The 21,442-nt window shown below is 41.0% G+C and overlaps 2 protein-coding genes across 16 annotated transcripts in view; both read right to left on the bottom strand.

The window, feature by feature from the left end:
* DICER1 (dicer 1, ribonuclease III) overlaps positions 1 to 1,841 on the bottom strand; it is a 108,915-nt gene extending 107,074 nt beyond the window's left edge. For 10 of the 15 annotated variants that reach the window (XM_075926642.2, XM_075926650.2, XM_075926643.2 and 7 more), the window contains exon 1: positions 1,205 to 1,389. The gene's annotated coding sequence lies outside the window, so the exon portion shown is untranslated. Of the gene's footprint in view, positions 1 to 1,204; positions 1,392 to 1,619 lie in introns of those variants that run through there. The other 5 variants (XM_075926644.2, XM_014578870.3, XM_006133693.4 and 2 more) reach the window with 3 other exon arrangements.
* A 13,454-nt stretch (positions 1,842 to 15,295) lies between these two features.
* Positions 15,296 to 21,442, bottom strand: part of CLMN (calmin) — a 122,127-nt gene continuing 115,980 nt past the window's right edge. Inside the window, exon 14 of the mRNA XM_006133696.3 lies at positions 15,296 to 19,852. The gene's annotated coding sequence lies outside the window, so the exon portion shown is untranslated. The remainder of the gene's footprint in view (positions 19,853 to 21,442) is intronic.

Raw genomic sequence — 21,442 nt, 5'->3', positions numbered from 1 at the left:
AGCGCAAATACTTTTATTGGGGAAAAACTCTTCCGTTAAAAGTATTTGCACAAGAGAGCATCTACACTGACATGAGCTTTTGCGCAAAAGCATCCGTGCCAGTGTAGACGCTCTCTTGTGCAAGAAAGCTCCAATGGCTATTTTAGCCATCGGGCTTTCTTGCGCAAGAAATTAACGTTGCCTGAGCAGAAACGTCAGAGTATTTGTGCAAGAAGCCCTGATTTTGTACATTACAACATCAGTGTTCTTGTGCAAATACTCGTGGCCAGTGTAGACAGGCAGCAAGATTTTGCACAAAAGCGGCCACTTTTGTGCAAAATCTTGCCAATGTAGACACAGCCCAAGTGTATAGGATGTTCTAAGTTTTCAGTGGCCAAGACTTAACCCCATCAACAAGCTATCTTCTCCCAAAGGCCTGTTATCTCAGGAACAAAATCAATACACAAAGAAATGCAAGAGTTTGTTTCAGGTTTGTATCAATATATGACCCACTTTTTTTCCCCTATTGCAGCACTTTCTTTTCTATAGCATGGAGCACAACGTAAATGCTTTAATGTGCCACTTTGACTTTGCAATATTTTTCATACAGGTTATGGGGGAGGATCTTGTAATGTTCTCACTGTATATTTACGGCATGCAGTGCCCCCGCTAGTTTCAGCTAGGGGAGGTGGTGAAGGCGAGAGAGAAGCGATCCTTAAAAACTCTCCAGGAGTAACATTTATCAGTTAGAACTACACCCCTCCACACCCGCATCAAAAGCCCTTCACCCCTTTAATAACGGGTCTCTCATTGGCGCTGGGGAAGCAACTCCCGGGAATCCCAGCTGTGGTCTGAGGGAGGCAGGGATGCGTGGGGACGGGGCTCCTCAGCAGGCCCGGGGAGAGAGAAGACAAAGCCAGCGAGAAGGGCTGAGACGCAGGCCCCCGTCGGAGACCCTTCGCCTTGGGCGCCGCTGAGCCGGGTCCATGGGCATGGCGGCAACGGGGGTGGCTAGGCCCCGGCAGGCAGGGCCAGGCGGGGGCTGCGCACAGGTGAACCAGGCCTTGGGAGCGAGGGGAGGCTCAGCCGGGCGCCAAAGGGGCCGAGCCGCGCACATGTCCAGAGCGGGCGGTGGCACAAGCTGCCCGGCCCCGCCGCTGGGTGCCCGGCCCCGCCATGAAGCCACCGGCCCAGGCACACGCCAGAGCCGCCCGCCGCCTCCTACCTGCCGAGCTGGACCCAGACCAGCGCTTCCCCGCTACAGGCCGCGTCTCATTGTGCTGCTCCCGCCGCCATTTCCCCGCCGCGGCCTCACTCCCCCCAGCTGTCAGGTTCCTCCATTCACCTGGGCCCGGGACAGCCTCCTACCCTCCCTTCCCCGTGCGAGGCCGGCCCTACGCAAACAGAGCACCACCCCGCGCCCTCCACCCACCACCACAGGACCGCCCAACGCAAGCAGCGTACAGCCGCTCTGAGAATGCCAACCCCCACAGCTCACACCCTCCACTCTCCCCAGCCCATGAGAGGAGTGAGGCGATTGGAGTAAAAAGGGGGTCAGAGGTCAAGGGTTTACAGGATGGCCAATCAGCTGACAGGAGACAGCAAACGCTTGGGACGGCAGGAGCCTTCCACGGACTCACGTGTGTTGCTTCGTCCTCTCTATTCCCTGCTGAACCCTGCGTGGCGCGCCCCGGGGCGATGGTGTCGCACGCAGGCGCCCTCGCTCCGCACAGGCGGGAGATACCGCACGCAGACGCCTCTTCCGGCGGGGGGCGAGTTTCAGGAGCCGATTCCCCGCTCACCTCCCAGCTCAGGTGGCGGAGGGGGAGGATACCCAGCTCTAGGGTTGCCAACTTTCTATTGGTGCCCCCAACATCCTGGCTCCGCCTTTCGCCCGCGGCCCCGCCTCCCCCCAAAGGCCCCCCCCTCCCTCCTTTCGCGGGGCGGGGGCGGGAGATGCTGAGGGCACCAGCTGGGCTCTGGAGTGGGGAAAGGGATGAAGGGTTTGCTGTGCAGTAGGGAGCGCCAGGCTGAGGGGTGGGCCTGAGGGATTCAAGATGCAGGAGGGAGTAAGGGTTTTAGGGTGGGGCAAGAGGCAGAAGTGCAGGTGATGAAGGCTTTGGGGTGGGGCTGGGGGTGAAGGGGTGCAGAGGCGGCCTCAGGGAGGGGGTAGGGGTAGGAGCTTGTGCTGGAACATGAGAACAACCATACTAGGTCAGAATAAGGCTCCATCTAGCCCAAAATGCTGTTTTCCAATAGTGGCCAATGACAGGTGCTCTAGAGGGAATGAACAGAACGGGTAATCTTCAAATGATCAAATTTAAAACACCTAGATAAATTCATGGAGATTACCATCAATGGCCTGGATAGGAATGGTGTCCCTAGCCTCTGTTTGTGAGAGGCTGGAAATGGGTGACAGGAGAGAGATCACTTGACAATTACCTGTTGTGTTCCCTCCCTCTGGGGTCTCAGCAAACCACCAGACTAACAATTATGCCAAGTTTTTTGTAGGCATCACAGCAAATTAGAGTTTTTAGGAAGGATTTGAAGGAGAATGAAATAGTTCTATGGTGTTAATGATTCTCTACTCAACATACAATTCAGTTCAAAATCTGTATCCCAGTTTAAAACTCCCCATGGAATTGGCCCAACTACTTGAGGGAGGAGTTCTTTCTCCAACTCTGATCTCTCACAAAAGGCCTGGTCCACACAAGTTTTTTTGGCATAACTTTGTTGGCCAGGAGCATGAAGAAAACTCACACACTCCAACCAACATTGCTGTGCCAGCAAAAGCCTACATATGGATGCAGGTATGTGCCAAGACAACACTGAGCCTGCTTCTCCTGACAGCCTGGGCACCCTGGAGCCCTGTCTTGTTGAGCCTACCTCTCCAGCTTGCGTCAAACAAAACACAAGGATAAGGCCACACCATGAAGGCTGCAGATACACCTGAAAGCAGCACAGAGTGAGTCCTTTTCCCAGAAGTCAAGTACACATCTCCTCTGGGAGCTAATCCTAGAAAAATCTGATTTATGTTGTATAGATAGCTATACAGTACAAGCTCATGAAAATGCCTCTCTTTGGGTTTGTCTACACTGCATGGCTATTTTGGGATACCACAAGTATCCCAAAATAGCTATCCTGCATCTACATAAGCCACCTGTTATTTCAAAATATTTTTAACAGGTGTGCTATTTCACCATCCTGATCAACCTAATTGAACGAGGGATAAAGGATGGCTTGAAATAGCATGTTATTTTGAAATTTGGTGCTGTGTAGACGTGCCAAATATTGAAATAAAGTCTTTCAAAATAGATTTGAGATAAGATACGCAATTTCCATAGTGCAAATTGCGTATCTTATTTTGAGTTTAAGGTGCTGTGTAGACACACCCTTTCTCAATGTAAAAAGAGATATGCACATACTCCTCGCCCCTGGGTAACAATTATTTATATATGCTATTCTAGCATCAGATCACAGGTGTTTCAGAGCCAGTAGTCATTTCTTACAGGCTGATCCTTATGCTTAGAAGAAAAGCAAGGTCTCCCACAGTTCATAGTCTCTTACTAACAGGCCATTAGGTCTGTGTTTGGCTTCTTCTTAATTGTTGTACTTGGCTGTAACAGGCTTTTCCCAACGTGAACACACTGATAATAAATTTACAGTCAATATTCCTAAGTTCTGATACAGAAGAGATACCCTGCATATGAATAGGCTAAATATATTCAATAAATCCAAACCTTCCCAATGATTTCAGAGGGGTAGCCGAGTTAGTCTGTAACTGGAAAAACTTAAAAAACAACAAATAGTCTAGCAGCACTTTAAAGACTAACAAAACATGTAGATGGTATCATGAGCTTTTATGGATACAACCAATGATATCTCTCATAAAGTATCTTGAATAAAGCTTATTCCAGTTATGTCATATTCATCAGCATTTTCCCCTCATAAAGAATGTGGAATGCCTGTCAAAGCACCTATGAACTTTGGGGAAGTGGATTAATTATGCCAGCACATTAGTCAGTATAAGTTACATCTCCACTAGGGAGCTTTGGTGGTATAGCTCTAATTGGATAGCTATGCTGTTAAGGCATTTGCAGTGAGACAAGCTCAGAGTTACTTTAAGAGGAGGCCTTTGAGCAGGGGTGACAGAACTAGCACAACACTTGGACTTAGACTATGGAATTCACTCTGATGTGAAATGAGCTCTCCCTTCCACACTTTAAGAACTAAATGTAACACTTTTTTTTCCTACTTGATTTTTTCCTCCGTAAGTTCTTCACTCATCCATTTGTGTATACACAAACAAAACCTCTTTAAGTAAGCAGACTATTTCTCCTACAGGCTGGTCAGGGAGAAAGAGAACTAATATTATTTCCTTTTTAAAAATATGGATGGTACTCACACACCATAGTGGTGAGGGGCATGTAGATACATAATTATGTGAAAGTCATAGATAAGTGTGCTAGAATGTGGTCTATTTGTAGCAAAATAGTAGTGGTTAGATCCTATGGTGGCCTTGTTCCATTCCCTCTACCCCTGTTTCAGCTTGCTAAGTGTATAGAGATGCAACAACCAGCTGAGTATACAGTTGTTCTTGTGTTGAAGATTCCTTGGGTAGCATAAAGACATGTCACTGGCTCCATACTACTCACTTTTGGCATCCTCCCTGGTATAGTGGTTGGGTTCGGATGCTGTACTTGAAGATCCTGAACCAGCCAAACAATGCCTAGGGGACCTTTGCAACTTGTGCCAGGAGCTAAAGCAGCTTCCTGTTGTCCAGTCAAGAAATAAGGGAGCAGAAAGGTGGGGGTAAAAGCAACTTGTGGCCGACCATCCTCCTGCCCAGATGTGCCAAGCAGTTGTAGCTGAGAATCTAGTCATGGGAATCCTGACTAATTTGTTCTATCCCAGCTCTACCAGTAATTTGCTATGGCCTTGCATGACTTAATCTCTCTAGGCCTCAGTGACTTCATCTACCAAATGGGTATGACAATACTCATCTACATAACTGGAGCATTGTGAGGCATATTTAATATAATATTTGTAAAGGGCTTTGAGAACTTGAAATTAAAGGTACTATGGGCTGCAAAATGTTTTATCACCTGTGTCACATGGGTGAACCCCTGACTGACACTGAGTGCACTGTCTCCATTATTAAACAATACAAAATAACTAGGTATTTTTAGTTCATACAAGGTGCAGCCTTCTACTTCACATAGTTGGATGTATAATAATATCCACTGACAGAACAGCTGTTCAGTCCTATACAGCGGGAGTTGTCACAACACATGGGTCTATTTCTCCACTTATGTTTGGAGCAATGAAGATAACGCATTTGTAATAATTTTTGAAGTAGCAGAAATGATAAACAATCCTTACAAATGCTTTCTAGGCCACCATTAAAGAGATTATTTGTTTCTGGCAAACTAAAAGGCAAGCTGGGGGGACTAAAGATCTAAACTGAAAGCTTATTAATGGAAAATAATCACAAGGGCCCAGCTTCTCAAGGGTATTTAGGCACCTACCTTGCACTGATTTCAGTGGGTATTTAGGCACCTAAATACTTCTGAAGATCTGAACCAAGAACTCAAAGGAAAACTTCTGAGCACTTTATTTCCACACATTGTTTCCTCAATCATTTCATGTAATAATACAGAAAATGTTCATGCAATGATACAGTAAGGATCTGTGTGCATTTTAGCCTCTTTTATAATCTGATTGGTTTTGTTTTGCAAGCACATATTTTAGATTGTGGGCTTTTGTAAATAAAATTGATTTTAAATGTTTATTTCCCCTAACTGTAAATTCATATAATTTCTTCAAATTCCTTAATGCCAGATTTTAATGCCAGGATATGTGATATAGCCTGTGCAATACAGAACACTAAACAAGTACAGCAAACAGGGAATTTCAACTCTCTGAACATCCTGTAACTTGTGCTTTTTAGTATATATTGTTGTTATCGCTCTTCTTATTATCAAATAGGTTGATTAGATTGAATAAGAGAAATAGACGACTAAAATTTTTAACAAAAAAGATGCATACACAAAATCGGATTTCCCTGTGCTTTGGCTATTTAGAACCATTGATGTCTTATTCTGGGTGGTAAAGATTGTAAGGCAAAGAGACATTTCTTTTTCTCCATTTCAAAATTCACGCAATTTAGTTGTGATTTTTATTCTGTCAGGGGAAAAAATCCTCATGTGTGTGCTAGAAATACTCAAAATTGTACCTTTTCTCAGTCTGTTCCAGTACTTGGCTTTTCTCACACAACTGAATTTTAGAATCATGCCAGGAGTATGCTTTTTGGCTCTGCATCTGCTCAATGTTCTACAATGGATCCTCAAAAAGTGATTTTTCTTACTGTAAGTCAATGGTGACCTCTGTTGTTCTCTGCTGTTGATACCAACATGCTTTGATATACACTCAAAATTCTCTGGTTGGGAAAATAAGATTCATGGATCAAGCAAATTGCTGGGTAGCCGACAACTTTCTATTTTCAGTTCTACCACTGGACTTGCTGTGACTCTTTGGTCAAGTCACTTAGGATCTAATTTTCAGCTGGACTGCAACTGGGCTGTACTCTGACAGCTAAGGGACATGCAGCCATAGTGTGTGAAGTGCACATGAAATGTGCATATTCCTAATTTCTTTGCCAATTTTCTATACTTCTTGAAATTATGATTCTACCTTTCATAATGGCATATCCTCAATCAATGGATCTGCACCATGTATCTATTCAGAATTAATATATTTTGTTTGAAGTGCCTAAAAAACACTTTTGCTCTTTTTTTTTTTTAACTTCTGGTAAGCAAGGGGTAGGAAACCAAAGGCCCAGGGACTGGATGCAGCTATATTAGAAATAGAGGCAACAAGAGGGGGATGAGTGTAGTTGACATGATGTAGTTGACTATACACTAACATCCCTAAAAAAACATATTATTTAATTAATTGTTCTGTTTCTCTGGTAAACAAAATGTACTTATTGGTGCTGTATACTTTTCGGTTTTCTGATCTGAAACTTGCTTATGTTGTCAGGAAAGAAACACAACCAATAGCAATCTAGATGCTTCTGCCTTTGCATATCAAATATAATATTTATTTGTGTCAGTGACTGTCACACAGTACAATATTGGCAAGGGGAAATGTAAGTACACAATTACTCCAAGGAAGCAATTTTTCATAGAAGCTGTATACTGTAGTTTGTGATGTTTAATCAGAACAATGGTTTTAATCTGAAATGAAAACACAACATCTCTTGAGATAAAGAAACTGGAGCAAAAAATGAAGTTTATGCTGACAGCTTTGGGAAATGACTTGTTTCATATCTAAAAACAACACAAATCATTACTATGCTCATTTCTCTGCTCACAGGTCTATTACATTTATTAATGCAGAAAACTGATGTACATAGATAGGAACACTTACAAAAATACATTTGTTTCAAGGAAAATGCAGGTAACTTTGGTACAGTATTAAATATAAGGAAAAGGTTTTATTCTCCAGGGATTAAACCAGAGAACTAGTAGTTAGATGTTTATGGGCCAGATCTTCAATTGGCTTAAAGTGTCAATCAGTGGAACTCTGGTATTTTACGCTAGCTAAGGATCTAGCTCTGTGATTCTACTCCCAGGTCTGTCCCTGGTTCTTGGTACAACCTTGAGCTATATCTACACTACAAAGAAAAGTCGGAAAAAGATATGCAAAATGTGAACTGTAATTTGCATATCTTTTTCTGCTTTTCTTCCGAAAGAGGATTTTCCAACATTTGGCCAATCTACACAGGGCCAAATGTTGGAAAAAAATCCCTCTTTCACAACATCCTTGCTTCCTCGTAAAATGAGGTTTACAGGGATACTGAAAAAATGTGTCTGCTTTTCCGAAATTTTTTTAATCTAGACATACCCTTGGGCAAGTGTTTTAACCTCTCTTCCTTTTTTAAGCCTTGTGTAACACAAGTACAGAAACATATCTCCTGGCGGTATTAAGGACTTTTATTAACTAGAAAATGTAAAACATTTGAGATTCTTAGCCCAACAGGGGTAGATAAGAATTATTATTCTGCAAAGTGAAAGATTTATCTGCAGTATATAGTGATGACTGACAAATAATGGATCTAGATTATCATTTTCTTATTAAATGTACACATGGCAAAGTACATTCCACAAGTGCACAGGCCTGCCATAAACCATTAATGCAAAGATATTGAATTCAAAGTATTTACAACGGATGGATATTTCACTTTGATCAACTCTCACATTGTGTTCAAAGATAGTACGTATATTGAGACAGGGAAAAATATTTGATGCTAATAGCGCTACTCACTTAAGGACTGTGTATAGTCACTAGGGAAGGCATTTTAGAAATGATTGTAATAAGTTCTCCTGAAGATTATCTTTGCAAATTGTATTACTACAAGAAGAAACATCCATGTTATTAATACCTATGGACAGTGGTGTTGGTCAAGTCTGAGACTTGCAAATGTGCCAGCAACTACATGTGGCATTACTTTCAGCTCCTAGCAGTCCAAGTCCATCCAGTCATGCACTCACAGTGCTCAGTCTGCACTCCATACTCACACATGACTCCTAAGATATGTAGAACTTTGGTCCTACATGTTTGGGCCTCAGATCTGCAGTTAGATTCACCTGATGGTGGTATCCTGCCAAGCCTGCCAGGTACTAAGGCAGTATCTTTAACCACTGCACAACTACAATGTATTGAACCACTATCCCAACCAACCAAGAGAGTGCTAAAAGTCTACAGGCCCACAGCAGCCACATCCCAGGCCCCCTCATTGGAGTGACTAGCAGCACTCGCATTAGGTACCTGGACTATTTAATGCCTCTAACAGGTAGAGGATGGAAACTGGCTGAACAACAGACTGTTGTCTTCTGGGTGTGGCCTAGATTGCCTTACCTGACCCTTTTTTGCTGCCTTGCCCAACCTCATCTCCCCAGTAAATGACCTAGCCCTTTTGAATTGGATTTTCTAGCTACAGTCGCCTATAAGAATGTCAACTATTGTCCCAGGCTGTATCTAGACTACACAGTTCTTCCAGAAAAAGAAATACAAATTGCAAACCACAATTTGCATATCTTTTTCCGCTTTTGTTGGAAGACGGTTTCCCGACATTTGGCCTGTCTACACTGGGCCAAATGTTGGGGAAAAAAACTATTTCCTCTGGTATCCCCAAAAAACTTTGTAGTCTAGACATACCCTCAGACTGCTTCTAATACCTCTTGTTCTCCTGACAACCTGGCCACTCATGCACACTTGACTGCTGCCCCTACTCCACCTTCACCAGCAGGCATTACACCTGAATAGTCCCAATTGCAGGATCAGGGCCATATATTGCAACTAATGTAAAATAAATAGTTTTGCTCCTAACTTTATCCTCGTGCACTGTACCATTAAAAGCCACAGGCTTAGATCCATTGCTCTCAGCATTTATTATTATCTAGGGACCACATCTTGCACTGCTGAAGTCAGGGGAAGATTTGCATTTGACACCTATAGGAGCAGGACTGGGCCCGTATTAGGCCAGATCATCAGAGGTATAGGCTACCTGAAGGATTTAGGTGGAAAAGAATGGTCCACTGGTTAGACCACTGGTTAGATACTTCCCCTTCTCAGTAGGGTATTGTGAAGGATACATAAAAGATCGTGGAGTATGCCGATTCTACAGTAAAGGGGGCGGAGGGGGGCTAAAATAACAAAGACAGATAAAACTTCCTGTTCTGATTCAGTCTATTACACTTTTATTGAAAGATGACCCACAGTTCCCTTTTCCTACCACCTTCCTTTATTTATGTCCATGTCTAAGGCTATGTCTAGACTGCAGGCTTCTTTCAGAAGAAGCTTTTCTGGAAGAGATCTTCCAAAAAACTTCTTCCAAAAAAGAGTGTCTACACAGCAAATGTGCATTGAAAAAACCATCTGCTTTTTCCAAAGATAGCGTCCACACTGAATGGACGCTATCTCGCATTTCAGCTGTGATTACTCTGGATGGAGTGGCCACCAGGGCACCTGTGCTTTTTCCTCTTTCCTCTTCTTTTGAAAGAACTCCCTCTTCCCCATCCACACACACCTTTTTCCGAAAGAGCATTTTCAGAAAAAAGCTTCTTCCTCATAGAATGACAATTACCAATATCGGTAAAACCCCTCTGTTCTATTGATTTTTTTTTTCAAAAAAACACAATTGCAGTGTGGACATAATTGAAGTTTTTTCGGAAAAATTGATGTTTTTCTGAAAAAAAAAAAACCCCTCTGTAGTGTAGACATACCATAAGTTTTCCCATTCAGATTGTAAACTCATGTGGACAGAGATCAAGGCCCTAGTTCTCTGTGTTTCTAGCTATGTCTACACTACAGAGTTTTTTGGGGAAAATGGCAGTTTTTCCGAAAAAACTTCAATTACATCCACACTGCAAATGCATTCTTTTGAAAAAAATCGAAAGAATAGAGGGTTTTTTCTGACAGTGGTGAACTTCTGTCTACGAGGAAGAATGCCTTTTCCAAGAGAGCTCTTTTGGAAAAGGGTGTGTGTAGACTGGGAACAGGATTTTTATTCGAAAGAAGAAGCCTCCAGGAAAAAGCACAGATGCCCTGGTGGCCACTCTGTCCACAGTAATCACAATTTAAATCTGAGATAGCATCCAATCAAAGTGTACGCCATCTTTTGAAAAAGCAGATCGCTTTTTCGATGTACTTTGGCAGTATGGACGCTCTCTTTCAGAAGAAGTTTTTTCAGAAGATCTCTTCCGGAAAAGCTTCTGCCGAAAGAAGCCAGCAGTCTAGATATAGCCTCATTGTGCTTTTTGCTACTTTCTCGTCACAGATGTTTTGCAAGAGAATTGACTAGGGAACACTGTAAAATGGATTAAGGCATCAGCTATTCATTTATTAAACCACCAGTTCCAATGCCCAAAATCATAACTGAAAAGGAGCCAGATAAGTCTTATTCTAAAGTTGATATTTATGCACCTCTGCAAATGCATGATGCAACAAAACTGGTTTTGAGAGCTTTCATAATGTTTACGATATACCTGATTCTACATGCTGACGAACTTTCACCTTAATAACTCAACATTTACTTATTTTTAAAAGTGACTGGGAGAGAAATTTAGGCTCCTGTTTTCTATCAATTGTTGATTGTAAGTTTTCTGTTTGTCAAGCTATTTCTTAAAATTTCTTTGCAACAAGCAAAAGCAGTCTCTTAGCATGAAAATAACATTATTGGAAAAGAATGGTTTCTCTTAAAGTAAATATAACAAAGTATTTTCTCAGCATGGGAAAATATGCAGACAACCAATATTTACAGGAATTCTGTCAGTATATTTCAAGATAGGAGGTTTTACAAAATAAAAATTTAAGCTATTCACTCTTGCATCTTAGTCTGATTACAAAGCAAGTTTCCAGAAATAACCTTTTTTGCCATTTGTACTAACTATATACAAAGCATTTTATGTCTCTTATTTTTTTCTTTGCAAAAGCCAGCTTTGAACAACAATTGCAAGCATTCAGGGTGTAGCACTGACCAGGAAAATATTCAGAAGTATTTTTAGATAAACTTTATTGTCTTTTAAATACATCCTTCTTAATACCAGTTATAGTTTCAAATCCTCCTTGCTATTCAATAAAATGCAAGTGTGTCTATAGAACAAATAGGACCAAGGTCTGCCTCCCATTATCTTCCTGGAACAAGTTGATGGGGGTCTAACAATCAGATTGATCGATGTGCACTAATGTAACCAAATTAAAGAATCTGGCACACCAATGCTGCTCTAATTATTGTTATTGGAAGAGATAATTAAAACTTCTCTATAAATACACAAGGGATAACTTATTTATAAAAATCTCTGGCAAGATACAGTGAGGCAGAATGCACTCATTTAAATAACCAACATATTTTATAATTAGCCAAAGAAAGGGGATGCTAACTAAAAATGTACATTCATTTAAGTTTACTCTGGCACAAAAGTCCCTCTAACTCCTTCAGCAACCTAGCACTTTACACTTTAAAGTTTAAACTGGAAAACAATAACAAAAGTAAGTTAACTAACTTCATCTCCATTTTATCTGAAACGCTAGTAAAGTTATGGCTCATTTACTAAATTACAATGAGATCACAGAAGAAAGAAGGTCTGATTCTTATAATTAAAAACAGAAGGGTTTGACTAAACAAAAGTAATACATTATTCCATGTATCGGGGGGGAATGGGGGAAAGACGAGATTGAATCACTTATTTCTAAGTATGCATGCAGTCATGGGGTGAGATGCTCCGCCCTTAGTCAGACTGAGGGTATCTAACCTAATAATATAGCTTATTGTATGTTGCCATAGTGCTGAGGAGTCCCAATCATGGAACAGGACTCCATTATGCTAGGCCCTCTACAAACATAAAACAACAAGATGGGATCTGTCCCTGTCCCAAAAAGTCTCATCAAAACTAATGCGGCTACTTGTGGAGTAAGGTAGCACAGAACATGATTAAGGCTATCAGAATCTGGTCCTTGTTGAAGAGGCATGTTTTTGTATTCTCATGAGGTGAAATTAATGTTTCCCATTCCACAGTAGTAAAACCACAAATCCTCTTAGTGCCATCTTACTGCCTTCTCATATAGAAAGTATAATAGCCACCACTTAAGGGGCTATTTCTTGTCCCTCAAGCAAAAATAGCTATGTCTCAGAAAAGCCTAATGATTCCTTCAGAGTGTGAAAATAAGGTTTAATTCTCATTTTCTATTACCAGCAATAACCATTGCCTGGAAAGGGAAAGCAGGTGGAAGGACAGTTATTTCTGACAGAGTTCAGAGTGAAAGCTTGACTGTCACTCCAGAAATGAACATGTTTTAGCACTTTAAAAGGATCATCCAAAGTTCCTAAAAATAAGAACCATGATTCCATTTCCTTTCCATGCCATATTGCCTTGTTCTGTTTAAATAAATGATGTAAATGAATTAAAGAAAGTATCCACATTCTGAATTACTTTCTCACATATTTTAAATTAATACCTAAAGGTCCTTCCCTTCACGGTACAGCTTTGGCAACTTTGTACTATTAAAAAAAATAGTGCAACTCCTGTTCATATTAGAGTGGTTTATAGTGATTAAAATTAGACAATTAAAATAGCATGATCACTGATATACAATATTGCTTCTTGAATAAAGTCTTTTTTACTGTAATGTTAAGGTTGCAAAGTAAATAAATAACATCAGGAAATGGAAAATTTAAGATTCTTACCACAATGCTAGCTTGGTCCCATTACACATAAATGTATGTAATGAAATATTACACATGGTCAGATTGCAGCCCAGCTAGCATGGCAGTGCATCATGCAAGATATTGTGTATTAGGATGCTTCCTCTACTCTACACAGATGGAAACTTAGATTGCCAGATATTTAGGGCAAGGACTGTCTTTTTGCTCTGTGTTTGTATAGTGCCTAGCACAATGTGGTCACTGTCCCTGGCTGGGTGCTATGGTAAAACAAGGAAGAATAAGGAAGTGGAATGGCACATGTGGAACCACAGTCCTGCTCCCCAATGCACCGAGTGGCACACTTACGAAATACTTCATCTCTCAAAGTTCTGCTTCTGCAATTGAATTAGTGTAGATGAACTCCTGAGCCGAAGTTCCACTGAAATCAATGGCACACCTGTTACATCTGTGTAAAATGAGAATAACTTCATTGACGTTAACAGAGTTAATGTGGATTTACATTTCTTTAGGTGAGAGCGGTATTTTGAGCATGGAAAATTTCAGCCAAAAAGATTATTTTTTTTAAATAGCTAAGGATATAATGAAGAAAAGTGGGTCATCACTGAACCTACTTTGCAATCTTAACTATAAATTCACCACAAAATAAAAGCTAAAAAGCGTCTATTTTAAAGGTTATATTATATACAATTTTACATAATCATTCACCATATTTTTCAAGTCTATGGTTCATTGACTCGCCTGACTTATATTAGCAGTTGTTTTGTCATATCGGTAAGTTAAGCATCAAATTGCATGGCTTGATATTAATTTTCTCATGATTTACTGTGATTAAAAAACATAACATTCATACAATTATACAGATAATTTTAAAATGTGTTTATAGCTTTCAAATATAGATAAAATAAATCATTGTGATAAAAATATTTCATTTTATTTTAAGTTCTTAGCTGAACTTTAAACTTTCAATAAGATTCTGTAGACACTTTAATTACACTGTAGAAATTCCACTAATATAAGCTTTAGCACTCAATCCATCTAAATATTGATGGTATTTAAATGGGATAGTATTTTTAAGGCTACACAAATTAAACTCTGTTTTACACTAAGTGCAATGATCATTATCTATTTGGCAAGAGCTGCATTAATTTTCAGTTTGATTATATGCTTGCCTGATTTTGCAGCTGAAAATAGAGTAAGAATTTGCCAAATAATTTATATGAAATTTCCTCCTTACACATAATACCCATTTTTACATAGGCCCAGATTACTAAAGGTATTTACATTCAGCATCACAGTGCCTACTTGATTTAGAAGCCAAATTACCATTGTCAAAGGTTCTTAATAGTCAAAATCTCAGACTCCAATTCAGAAACACATCCCTGTTGAGGAAGGGGACTTAAGTAAGTACGTGCCTGGGTTTACGTATATGCTTAAGTGCTTCCCTGAATCAGGGTTTAATTAAGTGCCTGCGTATAAATTTGTGTATCTAACTTTAGATGCTCAGATTAAAATCAGTGCCTTGCATGGTGATAAGTATCAGAGGAGTAGCCGTGTTAGTCTGAATCTGCAAGAACAACGAGATGCCTGTGGCACCTTCTAGACTGAGGCTGTGTCTACATTGGCACCCTTTTCCAGAAAAGGAATGCTAATGAGACCAGTTAGAATTGCAAATGCCGCGGGGGATTTAAATATCCCCCGCGGCATTTGCATGAACATGGCTGCCGCTTTTTTCCGGCTCGGGGCTTTGCAGGAGAAAAGCGCCAGTCTAGATGGGATCTTTCAGAAAATAAAGCCTTTTCCGGAAGATCCCTTATTCCCCTCTTAAAATCAGGAATAAGGGATCTTCCGGAAAAGGCTTTATTTTCCGAAAGATCCCGTCTAGACTCGCGCTTTTCTCCGGCAAAGCCTTGAGCTGGAAAAAAGCGGCAGCCATGTTCATTCAAATGCCGCGGGGGATATTTAAATCCCCCGCGGCATTTGCAATTCCGACTTGTCTGGAAAAGGGGTGCAGTGTAGACACAGCCTAACAGCTTTATTGGAGCATAAGCTTTCGTGGGCAAAGACCCACTTCGTTAGATCCATGTCACATGCACCTGACGAAGTGGGTCTTCGCCCACGAAAGCTTATGCTCCAATAAATCTGTTAGTCTATAAGGTGCCACAGGACTTCTCATTGTTCTTGCAGATTAAAATCATTAGCCTCAATGGCTAGAACAATGATACACAGCTAGGAACAGAATTGAAGAATCCCAATCCTAATCACCCATCTCATTTCTGCCAAGCTACATTCCTACGGCTGCTGACATTGCCCACAAACTCTTAAAACATCAGATAATCCTGAGCTAGCCCTGCATTCTTTATGCAACACTCTTAATAATTTATAAGGGGCGGGGGATTAAGACTTCAGGATCAGGCTCTCAGGCTGCAACTTACTAATAGTGTACGCAAAGTTTGATGGCAAGTAAAATGCGTTTATCCATTTTCAGTATGCTGCATGTGGAATGAAGGGCCTGATCCTGCATTACTGAAAGCAGTGGGAGTTTTTTCATGTTCTTTAATAGGAGCAGGATTGAGCCCTAAATGCATAGCACTGTAGTGAATGGGACTTGAATGCTTAAAAGGGTGCAATTTGTGCTGAGAATTCCAATAGATTGAGTGTTCCCTAAGAGGAGACAAAGTCGTTGGGGGTCATTTCCTTTATTGGACCAACTTCTGTTGGTGAGAGAGGTTCGCTTTTGAGCTGCACAGAGCTCTTCCCCAGGTATGGGAAAGGTACTCAGAGTGTCACTGCTAAACGCAAGACTGAACAGATAGTTTAGCATAAGTAGTTAGCACATAGCGCAAAGGACCATGCAAGCTGACTTGTCCCATTACCACCCCTTTAGTTTTAGCACAAAAAGGGGGATTAGTAGGTTAGAGATTGTTCTAAGCCATAAAGCCAGTGTCTTTATTAAGACCGTGATATTTAGTGTCCAGCAAAGTTATAAATTGAAGGTCTCAGTTGTTGTGCAGGTTTCCTTGAAAGAGGAGTACTGATAGGTCAGCTAAGGAGTTCCTTAAGGAGTTTATCAGAGGTCCATCACACCAGTAAAACCCACCCTTTGTTCTTTACTCTCACTCCCCTTATTTAACAGCTGGATAATGAGGCAGCTCAATACAACAGTCCATGAGGACTGTACACAGCCTTTTAATACAAAGGGACATAGCATCATAAAACACTAGAAATGGAAGGGATCTTGAGAGATCAAGTCCAGATCCTTGCCCTCATGGCAGCACCAAGCACCATCTAGATCATCCCTGATAAATGTCTGCTCATAATCCCCTCCTGCCCCCACTCCTGTTCATGAGATAGATTTGGTAGCATTAGGTTTAATCTGAATAATCTCTTATTAACTGCATGATGTTTAGGACAACAGCTGCAGATTATGTGAGGTTTAATCTGCATGATCTGGAATGGAAAATAATATAGCTGTCCTCGTGGCCATGTAAAAGAGATCTTTTTGGAAGGCTCTCACAGACACTACTGGCATCAAGCTGTGTTACATAGTTTGAGTAATCATAATGATCTTTATGGATGACTTTATTTCCCTGAGACATCTAATGAGCTCCTTTAGGTGAAATCAGGTTCCTTTGGTGGGTGGAGGAAGAGGATATTTGGTTTCTTTGCTGTAACAATGCCAGCTTTTTGAATATTTGGGAAAGAGGATAATATATCCAAGTTCCAAGTGATTTCTCTTGGAAGCTCAAGAGTGTTGCAAGAACCAGAAAGAGCAGGATAAAATAATCTATTGAAGAATTTGTCATGAACAGAAGGAAGCTCCCTTTAGCATTAACCAAATGTTACAGAGATGTGAAGTCTATTGCTCTTAATTTACCATATTAAAAGCTGTCTTGCTCTACCTCAGAGTTGGCTGCATTGCAGAAGTGGGTGAAGTGATTCTCATATTATGTTTTTCAAAGAGATCCTCTGCAAGAAAAGGCACTACAAGTTGAACGTCTCTAGTCCGGCACCCTTGGGGCCTTACCAGTGCTGAACCAGAGAATTTGCTGAGCCGTGGGAGGTCGATATTGTCTAGCAGCATTACCAACATTTCCACTGCTTAGTAGGCTCTTAGAAGCCATTTAGGGGTAAATTAGAGCTAAATAACAGCATGGAAAACTGAGAGCCAGGACTGGTGGCTGTAAACAACCTTTATGGTATCACGAGAAACTTGGCCACACCCATGATAAATGGACATCCAGCTAACTAAAATCATGCCAGACCATAGATGTTGCTGGATCAGAGAGTGCCAGACTAGAGAAATTCAACCTGTAGTTCAACCCAATATTTATCTACATATGAAAAAGAGTCCAGAATTTTCATTGTGTGTCACTGATACCTAAAATGTCTCAGTCAGTGCGAAGAGATGAAAACAGCTGCAAGCATGACTAGTTTTCTTGTTCAGGATATCACCAGGTTCAACCATCACTGGGCTTTATGGTCTCTTTTTACTGTCTTATTTTAAGTACTCCGTCATTTTGACTTCACAAATTACATTTGCAAAGAATACAGCTACAGTAAGACATGTATCAATGCCATGCCAAGAGTCTAGTCAGGGGAGCCAAGAGCCTCGTGGGTCCCTGGGCAAGATGTGAGGGGCTGGCTCTGTGCTCCCAGCAGTCCAGAGTACGCCGTGTGGCGCTCTAGTGGCTATTTGAAGGTCCCAGGGCTCAGGATGCCGCCACAATTAGTGGCCTGGTCCTAGTTCATTATGATATCAGAGAAAACTTAACCAATCAACTGCACTTACACTACAGTTAAATTGCATCCAACAATTAGATTGGCTGTATAGGGAGACTACACAGATGATGAATAACTTGGCCCAGCTGCCATAATGGTGCGACAACACAAAAATCAGCTACTGTCCAGTTGTTAGATCTGCTCAATGTCTGGTTTGTGGTACTTTTTTCTTTTTAAAGAGAGAGCTGTGACACTTAATTCATGATCACCCAGCGTTTTCCAGAAACCAGGGAAGTGCCAGTTATACAGGCATTTTTCTCAATTCTTTCATCTCTCTTCTACAGATAGGCCTGAACCAAAACCTGGGGACCAACTTCCATTCAAGCCTTGGGTGAAGTCCAGATCTGAATCTGCTTCTCAAGTGTATGGCATAGACCCCTCTCTACTCCTGCTGATGTTGGCTGATGTAAGATCCTTATAGCAGACAGCTGGAAAGAGCCCAACTGTGAAATCTTGGCTTTGGTGTTATCAATGGCAATATTCTTATTGACTTAAATGGGCCAGGACTTCATCCCTAGTGTTAAATTATCATCCTGTGCAGCACTATACTCTAACCCTAATTGCACCTCCAAAATGAGAGGTAATAACAAGCTAATAACTGGAGCCCTGCATATTCATGGCAATACATGGATAGTGGAGCAGATACCAGTGCAGGGCTCTGCTCCCCCTCCCCATCTCTCCCACCGCCCTTCATCCAGCTAAAAGGATGCAAACAAGCTCCATCCTAAATCTCTCTGCAGGAGGGGCTGAGTGCCAACCCTGCCTAGTCCCCTGTCTGGTGAACATTGAACTGTAGAACTCTGGGCCAGGTCCCTGCTTCCCCTTACCCTCAAGTCCCTGCTTTTATGCTGCCTTCCTCTTCCTTGCATGACTTTTCCCCTCCTCACTCATCTGGGCTCCCCTCCAGGTAGCATGCTGTGCGAATGCAGATGGAAGTAAAATCCAAATTGTATATTACAGATCAGATGATGAGTTAAGCCTTGCGGATGTGGATCAAATGCAGATCCACATTTTTGTATCAGTGCAGGGCTTTAGTAATAACGAGAACCTATACAATAATTTAATACAGCAGGCAACTAAGGAAATACTCAGCACATAGCAACTCTAACAACTTCAAATCACGTGCAAATGAATTGCTTAACATTCAGATACATATATAAGTCCTATCCCCAAAAAGGTTGTATTTAAGATGAGCTCTAAAAATAGCATGCTGAAAGGGAATCAAACATACAGTCTCTTATTATAAATACTTTTTATTCTAACAAAGTTGAGTGCAAGTTCATGAAACACCTCTCTTTTTCTGAGGCACTTTGAGGTGTGATGAATGATGGTCCAATTGAACCAGCAACATTACATGTCTTTAGGAAGGCACAGTGAAGTCAAAATGTGCCTGAGGTGGAAGACGACTACACCAGAAATATTATGGGTAGAAGTTATTGCTACTGTCAAGTGGGTGAACCAATGCTAATACCTTATTCCCATTCTAAAAGCTCAGTGTAAGCTATGTAGAAATCACTGCTGTCTTCACACTTTTACTGTCCCATTTCTAAGTTAAATTTTTTATCAAAAGAATAAGACCAAATGCAAGACAGGATTTTTGCTATTTGTCTAGCTATTGGAGTTCCTTCATTTGTATTCAAAATTTTCAGAGAACAGAAGAAATATAGGATGCTGACATTCTGGAACTTTTTCCACCAGTAGCCATTTCTTCCTTCTGTGATCTCAGTGCTTTTAATCCTACTATGTTGCACCTCCACCTCAGCAGGTGACACGCTAGGCTTTTTACTATTGTTGGTATCTTCAACAGCAGAGTCTTCATATGATGAAGTAAGTGCAATTCACTGATGCAGCAGATCCAGAGGCTCACTGATAAAGGACAAGGAAGTAGATAAATCATGAGAATCAAAGTGGTGTTTTCCTTCTGTAAAAATCTGCTTTGGAATGACTAATTAATCATTTATTATAGCAAGAGCTCCTTGAAAGGTATTTTAGAGAGGGGCCTCTGTCAGTAGTGTATAAAAAGAAGAAATGTCAGCATTTCCTGAAGTATCCTCTATCAAAGTCTCTATAGCAGGTTCTTCCTTTCCTTCCTTTAAATCTCTTCAGGCAAGCAGCTACCTTTATCTTTCTCTTTTTCCACAGCACATTTGCTAACATTGAGGGTACAGTACAGGCAGTCCCCGGGTTACATGGATCCGACTTACATCGGATCCCTATTTACCAACGGGGTGAGGCAACCCCGCACTAGCTGCTTCCCCCCAGCAGACCAGGGAGACGCGGAGCGGCTTTTCTCAGCAGACACCTCAGCTTGAGAATAAAGGACTGAGGGAAGTGAGGTGTGGGAGAATAAAATTGAGCTCTGGAGAAATGTTTGGCCAGAGTTTCCCCTGCAATATGTACCAGTTCCAACTTACATACAAATTCAACTTAAGAACAAACCTACAGTCCCTATCTTGTACGTAACCCGGGGACTGCCTGTATTCAAAGATGCAAGGACAGCAATAAATATGAATTCAAATAAAAACTTGCAGAAAAGACAAACTTTATAATCATCACTTCATCTGAATCAAAGCTCAGAATAATGTTTCCTGGTGCTCAGCTAGTGGAAATGCATTAGCTTCTTCCTTCAGCTTCATTCCTGATCTGGGAACATTTTCTGTGTATACAGATTCTTATTCCTCACTCATCACCATAGTTTCTGAGTGCCTTCCAGTAATGCATGACTACACATTTGTCATGTACTGTTTGTTCTCTCATTCTATCTTCAGAGGGAGAAGTGTGTGCAATAGAGTGTCTTGTTTTAGTAACATTTTAGGTTTTTATTAAATATAAATCTTGATATATTTGCTATCCCTCTGCCAAGATACAGCAACAGTATGAGCCAAATTCTCATCTCAGTGACACTGGTGCAATTCTGATGCAATTCCACTGAAGTCAATGAAGCTACAGGTGAAACTGAGATCAGCATCTGGTCCCATGTGTTTGAAAAGTCCTTTCAACTGAAAACAAAACACATGATGGAGGAAAGTTAAGCTTCTTCTACCAAAGTATTTCCAGTGGAAAACCATAAAAGAGCTCATTTCAAACCCTGCCCATGTGCTTTGACACAGAAATCATGCATTACTCTTCTTCCAAACCTTACATGGCCACAGGTAAAAAAAATGCTCCCAGAAGAACTATTTGAAGAACCATTTTTGAAGAGGGGAGCTCTATTTATATTATCTGTGTTTCTACTAACAATCAATTTTATTTAGCATTTTATAAAGCAAGGCACACATGTACATAAATTGTGTATATTAAATCTTTCAATTTTCATATATTATAATATATATACATATCTACACATTGTCACAATATAAAATGTGCCATGATATTATAAATAGCACAACAGTAAAGAAGTTAAGACTAATCTTTTTATCAGCTTAATTATGCCCTATATTTCTCTGTGCTTCACCT

This window comes from Pelodiscus sinensis, chromosome 5 (genome assembly GCF_052426305.1).
Source record: "Pelodiscus sinensis isolate ZL-2025 chromosome 5, ASM5242630v1, whole genome shotgun sequence".
In the NCBI taxonomy this organism is placed as follows: Eukaryota; Metazoa; Chordata; order Testudines; family Trionychidae; genus Pelodiscus; species Pelodiscus sinensis.
Note: the sequence above shows the minus strand (reverse complement) of the source record. Positions and strands in the feature narration are given on the sequence as shown.